The following is an 8,000-nucleotide window of genomic DNA, read 5'->3' as shown; positions in this document are numbered from 1 at the left end:
CAAAGGGAGAAGGGGGTGACAGAGGATGAGATGGTCGGATGACATCACTAACTCAATGGGCATGAGTTTAAGCAAACTAAGGGAGATGGTGAAGGACAGGGAAGCCTGGGGGTACTACAGTTGATAGGGTCACAAAGAGTTAGACATGACTTAGCAACTGAACAACACCACCAACACTAGAAAAAAACTACTGACTACCAGGAAGTAGATCACAGACTGCAACCCTGATAACCAATGTCATAAAGTAATATTATGAGAAATAGTTTGATTGTGCATGGACTGGGTTGAGGTGCTGTGAGCCTGCCAGGCACCTTGGTGAACAGGAAGAAAGAGCATCTTCTCTGGTGGAAACATCTGCAGGGATCAGGGCACAACAGATCAGTTGGGGAGGGGATAGATGTGAGCAGTTCTCCTGTGGGTGAGGTTCAACCTGCACAGCTTTCTGCAGCAGTCTTGGGGAGGAGCCCAAGAAGTCTCGCAAGAAGTGCAATCCTGCTGTGGGAAAATGGTGACCTTGACATTGCCTAGGTGGTGACTGAATCCTTTCTCCATGGCTGATGAATAATGTGGCCTGAGCAATTCACTTATTTCTCTGAACTTAAAACTGCCAATTAACAAGGAAACACAAACCCTAAATGATACAATGGACGAGTTAGACCCAATTGATATTTATAGGACATTTCACCCCAAAACAATGAATTTTACCTTTTTCTCAAGTGTACATGGAACCTTCTCCAGGATAGATCACATTCTGGACCATAAATCTAGTCTTGGTAAATTAAAAAAACCTGAGATCATTCCAAACATCTTTTCTGATCACAATGCAGTAAAATTAGATGTCAATTACAGGGGGAAAAAAGCTATTAAATAACACTGCTGAATAACCAACAAATCACAGAAGAAATCAAAAAAGAAATCAAAATATGCATAGAAATGAATGAAAATGAAAACACAACACCCAAAACCTATGGGACACCATAAAACCAGTGCTAAGGGGAAAGTTCATAGCACTACAGGCATACCTCAAGAAATAAGAAAAAAGTCAAATAAAAACCTAACTCTATACCTAAAGCAACTAGAAAAGGAAGAAATGAAGAACCCCAGGGTTAGTAGAAGGAAAGAAATCTTAAAAATTAGGGCAGAAATAAATGAAAAAGAAAAGATACCATAGCAAAAATCAACAAAACTAAAAGGTGGTCCTTTGAGAAGATAAATAAAATTGACAAACCATTAGCCAGACTCATTAAGAAACAAATGGAGTAGAATCAAATCAACAAAATTAGAAATGAAAATGGAGAGATCACAACAGACAACACAGAAATACAAAGGATCATAAGAGACTATTATCAGCAACTATATGCCAATACGGAGAAGGCAATGGCACCCCACTCCAGTACTCTTGCCTGGAAAATCCCATGGATGGAGGAGCCTGGTAGGCTGCAGTCCATGGGGTCGCTAAGAGTTGGACACGACTGAGTGACTTCACTTTCACTTTTCACTTTCATGCATTGGAGAAGGAAATGGCAACCCACTCCAGTGTTCTTGCTTGGAGAATCCCAGGGACAGGGGAGCCTGGTAGGCTGCCGTCTATGGGGTCACACAGAGTCGGACACGACTGAAGTGACTTAGCATAGCATATGCCAATAAAATGTACAACTTGTAAGAAATGGACAAATTCTTAGAAAAGTACAAGTTTCCAAAACTGAACCAGGAAGAAAGAGAAAATCTTGACAGACACATCACAAGCATGGAAATTGAAACTGTAATCAGAAATCTTCCAGCAAACAAAAGCCCAGGACCAGACGGCTTCATAGCTGAATTCTACCAAAAATTTAGAGAAGAGCTAACACCTATCCTACTCAAACTCTTCCAGAAAATTGCAGAGGAAGGTAAACTGCCAAACTCATTTTATGAGGCCACCATCACCCTAATACCAAAACCAGACAAAGATGCCACACAAAAAAGAAAACTGCAGGCCAATATCACTGATTAACATAGATGCACAAATCCTTAACAAAATTCAAGCAAACAGAATCCAACAACGTATTAAAAAGATCATACATCATGACCAAGTGGGCTTTATCCCAGGGATGCAAGGATTATTCAATATTCACAAATCAATAATTGTGATACACCACATTAATAAATTGAAAGATAAAACCCATATGATTATCTCAATAGATGTAGAGAAAGCCTTTGAAAAAATTCAACATCCATTTGTGATAAAACCCTCCAGAAATCAGGCATAGAAGGAACATACATCAATATAATAAAAGCCATATATGATAATCCCACAGCAAATATTATCCTCAATTGTGAAAAATTGAAAGCATTTCCCGTAAAGTCAGGAATAAGACAAGGGTGCCCACTCTCACCACTACTGTTCAACATAGTTTTGGAAGTTTTTGCCACAGCAATCAGAGCAGACAAAGAAATAAAAGGAATCCAGATTGGAAAAAGAGAAGTAAAACTCCCACTCTTTGCAGATGACATGATCCTCTACATAGAAAACCCTAAAGACTCCACCAGAAAATTACTAGAGCTAATCAATGAATATAGTAAAGTTGCAGGATATAAAATCAACACACAGAAATCCCTTGCATTCTTATACACTAACAATGAGAAAACAGAAAGAGAAATTAAAGAAACAATTCCAGTCACCATTGCAACAAAAAGAATAAAATACTTAGGAATATATCTATCTAAAGAAACACAAGACCTAAATATAGAAAACTATAAAACACTGATGAAGGAAATCAAAGATGACACAAATAGATGGAGAAATATACCATGTTCATATATAGGAAGAATCAATATAGTGAAAATTAGTATATTGTTCAAAGCAATCTATAGATTCAATGCAATCCCTATCAAGCTACCAACAGTATTTTTCAGAGAACTAGAACAAATAATATCACAATTTGTATGGAAATACAAAAAACCTCGAATAGCCAAAACAATCTTGAGGAAGAAGAATGAAACTGGAAGAATCAACCTGCCTGACTTCAGACTATACTACAAAGCTATAGTCATCAAGACAGTATGGTACTGGCACAAAGACAGAAATATAGCTCAATGGAACAAAATAGAAAGCCTAGAGATAAATCCATGCACCTTATGTGCCGAGGTCCAGCCCCAGCTGATCCAGGGAGTTTGAAGCAGGGACCGCGTCGGCGAGGATCAGGATACAATAGCTTCAATTAGATATTAATTAGAGATATAAAGAATAATAGAATGAGGATAGCTCAGTAGGAAAATTCAGTGGAGAAAAGAGGCTGAGTAGCTTGGTTTACGCGGGAGACCAATAAAACTCCAAGACAAGAAGTTTGCACCACTTACGTAGGCCACAGGCGTCCTTCCATTCTCCCAAAGGAGAGGAGACACTGAGGCCTCCCCGGTTGGATCTTAGAAACCCAGGCATAATTAGTAAGCTTGGTGGGTTCCGCGCTCCAGATGGAGACTCAGCCAGAGTTTGAGAGAGAGAGCGACATGGGGAGACCAGTATTTTGAGAAACTGATCCCAATTCTTTATTTTCCATGGTCTACTTTTATACACTGAGATGTTATGCAAAAGTCACGTGGGGTCAGCAGTCCTGACTTTTATCAAAGTCAGGTGCTTCATACAAATGTATACAGAGGTCTTAGGGGTGTTACATCATCTTCTGGCCAGGAGGCCTGCTGACAATTTATGACCCTCTCCTTGTGACAGCGGTCAGTCAACCAGGTCACTTATTTCGCCAGGGGTGATTATTCTTAAAAAAGACTCCACCTTCCAAAGGTACCAGATAAAGTTACATTCCTATAGGGCGAGGGTGTAGTGGGTTTTAATTAAGGAAAGAATTTACTTAGCCTAAGGTCTAACGTGATTAATATCAAAGGTTAATACTTATTTCTTTTACATATTCATTAATGTGTATAAGGGCAGGGGATGTGGAGACTTAGCAGTAAACATTGGCTCAACAAATGAAAACCCTTCACCAATACAATTTCTAATCAGCCCACTATACTTATACTAATGGTTTTCTAACTTTTCTAAGGAACCTGTTTTTAGAAGGTTTAAAGCATCTTGTGCCTCTCACAGTTGGGAGGCTGTGAGCAATCACATGTGGCCCGACAAGCCTGTCAGGCAGGCTAGAGAACCTTCAGAGGAGTTTGTAGGTTAAAACACCCTTGTTGTGCCCAGGAATTTTTATTAACTGGAGCTCTAAGTTAACTCCTTCTCCGAAAGAGGTGGTGGGGGACAGCCCCCCGTAAAGTCAGAGGTGTAGGTGAAAGCACAAAGTAGTAAAGTAGACAGGCTCTGGTTATGGGGGTAGATGCTCGAGAATTTCCAGGGGGACTCCTGAGGCTGGATCCCGCCTTAGCGTGTATCGAGCCTCCTTCCTCATGACCTTTGCCACGGGTGGAGGTCCTCACACCGGCTCCCCGCACCTATGGACACCTTATCCTTGACAAAGGAGGCAAGAATATACAATGGAGAAAAGACAATCTCTTTAACAAGTGGTGCTGGGAAAATTGGTCAACCACTTGTAAAGAAATGGAACTATAACACTTTCTAACACCATACACAAAAATAAACTAAAAATGGATTAAAGATCTAAATGTAAGACCAGAAACTAAAAAACTCCTAGAGGAAAACATAGGCAAAACACTATCTGACATAAATCACAGCAGGATCCTCTGTGATCCATCTCCCAGAGTAATGGAAATACAAGCAAAAATAAACAAATGGGACCTAATTAAACTTAAAAGCTTTTGCACAATGAAGGAAACTATAAGCAAGGTGAAGACAGCCTTCAGAATGGGAGAAAATAGTAGCAAATGAAGCAACTGATGAAGAATTAATCTCAAAAATATACAAGCAGCTCCTGCAGTTCAATTCCAGAAAAATAAATGACCCAATCAAAAAATGGGTCAAAGAACTAAACAGACATTTCTCCAAAGAAGAAAATGCAAATGAAAACCACAATGAGGTACCATCTCCTGCTGGTCATAATGGCTACTATCAAAAAGTCTACAAACGATAAATGCTGGAGAGGGTGCAGAGAAAGGGAACCAACCCTCTTATACTGTTGGTGGGAATGCAAACTAGTACAGCCACTATGGAGAACAGTGTGGAGATTCCTTAAAATACTGGAAATAGAACTGCCATATGACCCAGCAATCCCACTGCTGGGCATACACACCAAGGAAACCAGGATTGAAAGAGACATGTGTACCCCAATGTTCATCACAGCAGTGTTTACAATAGCCAGGACATGGAAGCAACCTAGATGTCCATCAGCAGATGAGTGGATAAGAAAGCTGAGGTACATGTACACAATGGGGTATTACTCAGCTATTAAAAAGAATGCATTTGAATCAGTTCTAATGAGATGGATGAAACTGGAGCTTATTAACAGAGTGAAGTAAGTCAGAAAGAAAAACAGCAATACAGTATATTAATGCATATCTGTGGATTTTAGAAAGATGGTAATGATGATCCCGTATGCAAGACAGCAAAAGAGATACAGTAAAGAACAGTCTTTTGGACTCTGTGGGAGAAGGCTAGGGTGGGATGATTTGAGAGAATAGCACTGAATCATGTATATTATTATATGTGAAACAGATCACCAGTCCAGGTTCGATGCATGAGACAGGGTGCTCAGGGCTGGTGCACTGGGATGACCCTGAGGGATGGGATGGGGAGGGAGGGGGGAGGGGGGTTCAGGATGGGGAGCAGATGTACACCCATGGCTGATTCATGTCAATGTATGGCAAAACCACTAGAATATTGTAAAGTAATTAGCCTCCAGTTAAAATAAATAAATAAATTTAATTTTAAAAATAAAATAAAATGTAATATTCAAGTCTTCAAGAAAAATAATAAACTGAATTAGGCGTTTATTATTTTTTCCTGACTCATAAAATGACCAGATTAACTACGGTCAGAATAAAGGAGCGATACTTTCTCTGTACCTTTGAGTCTCATGTGAGTGCACTGTGGCCCAGACATGTATTGTCTCCTCTCCTCCTCCCCTCACTCCTAACAAAACTCAGTACATTAGGAAGCTCTCCTGTGATATCCGTGACAGACACCTTTCAGACCAAACCCGACTATCTCCAGAAGCATGAAGGTTGCTGCCTGGTGGACCAGGGTTTGAAAATTTTAGGGTGTTATAGACACTTCTGAAACCTTTTGGAAAGCTGTAGATCCTGTCACTGAAAAACTACACACTCACACAAAAGCCTGCCCTTTGACACCATGGAGCAGATGGATCTTCATCAAGGTTGCCATCTTGATAAGGCCATTCTACTATTAGAAGCAAAACCAAATTCACTCTTCTACCACCTGAGAGTCTGCACAGAACTGAGTCTGATCAGGGTGAAAGCTAAGGCTTAGGCTGGCATTTTTTAGGAGCTCACAAGCTGTCAGAGATGAGTCACCAACCACCAAGACCCACCCGATCTTGCAGGGGCGGGAAGTTTTGTCTGTTCATTGTTCTACTTGCAGAAACTTCAGCACTTGTTGAATGAATGAATATGTGTCCCATGACCCTCAGATGTTTATCATATAAACTGTTGCCCAAATTTTGTTATGTTATTGATTGTAAAGAACTGTCCTCAGGACTTCATGTTAAACTTGATAGAACATTGACCTTCCCACTTGTTTTCAAGACAGCACTGCAGCCTGCTTCTATCTTTTGGCTGCATCTCCTGTCACATTTTCCCTGCCTTCCATTGTGTGCCATTCTGCATATTTGATGAGCGACAACACTCTGCTAAGTAGGACTGCAGCTGTGTCTGGGGTGGGGACAGAGGGTTGAAAGGGGCAGGACATAGAGGGAATCACAAGCAATTAGAAGAGATTCCATGGAAACTTTCTGAGGTTCATTGTTAAGAGAAGTAGGGTGAGTCCATATCAGGTGTCATTTTAGTGGAAGCTAATCTGCGGGGGGGTGGGGGGTGGGGTTGGAATAACTTTTACCTGGCATGAAGACAGGAGGGCTGGGAAAGGATTCACCCCAGCTGGCATAATGGGAAAATGAATTAATAGGCTTAACAGAGTGTGTTTTTCCAGTAGTCATGTACAATGTGAGAGTTGGAACATAAAGAAGGCTGAGTGCCAAAGAACTGATGCTTGGGAATTGTGGTGTTGGAGAAGACTCTTGAGAGTCCCTTGCACTGCAAGGATATCAAACCAGTCAACCCTTAAGGAAATCAACCTTGAATACTCTTTGGAAGGACTGTTGCTGTAGCTGAAGCTCCAACACTTTGGCCACTGGATGTGAAGAGCTGACTCATGGGAAAGACCTTGATGATGGGACAGACTGAAGGCAACAGAAGGGGGTGGCAGAGGATGAGATGGTTGGATGGCATCACTGACTTGATGGACATGAGTTTGTGCAAACTCCGTGAGATGGTGAAGGACAGAGGAGACTGGTGTGCTGCAGTTCATGGGGTCACAAAGAGTCAGGCATGACTTAGTGACTGAACAACAACAAATAGTTGTGTACTAGAGTCATGTGCCAAAGTAACAGAACTAATAGGATGTGTGTGTCTTTGTATGTGTGTCTGTATGTGTTTGTGTGTCTGTGTGTATGAGAGAGAGAGAGAGAGATTACAAGAAATTGGCTCACATAACTGTGGAGACTGGCAAATTCAGAATCTATAGTGTAAGCTGGCAGTCTGAAGACCAAGGGAAGAGTTGTAGTTTGGCTCCAGTGGAAGTTTGCTGGCAGAATTCCCTCTCCCTTGGGGGAGTCAGTCTCTTTCTTAAGGCCTTCAACTGATTGGATGAGACCATCCCATATTATGGAGGGCAATCTGCTTTCCTGAAAATCTACTGTTTAACCCCCATCCCCTCCCCGCCTCCCGCCAAATACCTTCACAACAACATTTAGAGTAGTGTTTCTCCAATATCTCTGTACCATGTCCTAGCCAAGTTGACACAAAATTAACCATCGTCACAGCACCACTTAGGAAAACCTAATACAAGCATCTGGGTTTGTCCAACAGCT

This window comes from Bos taurus, chromosome 6 (assembly GCF_002263795.3).
Source record: "Bos taurus isolate L1 Dominette 01449 registration number 42190680 breed Hereford chromosome 6, ARS-UCD2.0, whole genome shotgun sequence".
Taxonomy (NCBI): Eukaryota; Metazoa; Chordata; class Mammalia; order Artiodactyla; family Bovidae; genus Bos; species Bos taurus.
This window is presented reverse-complemented; position numbering follows the sequence as displayed.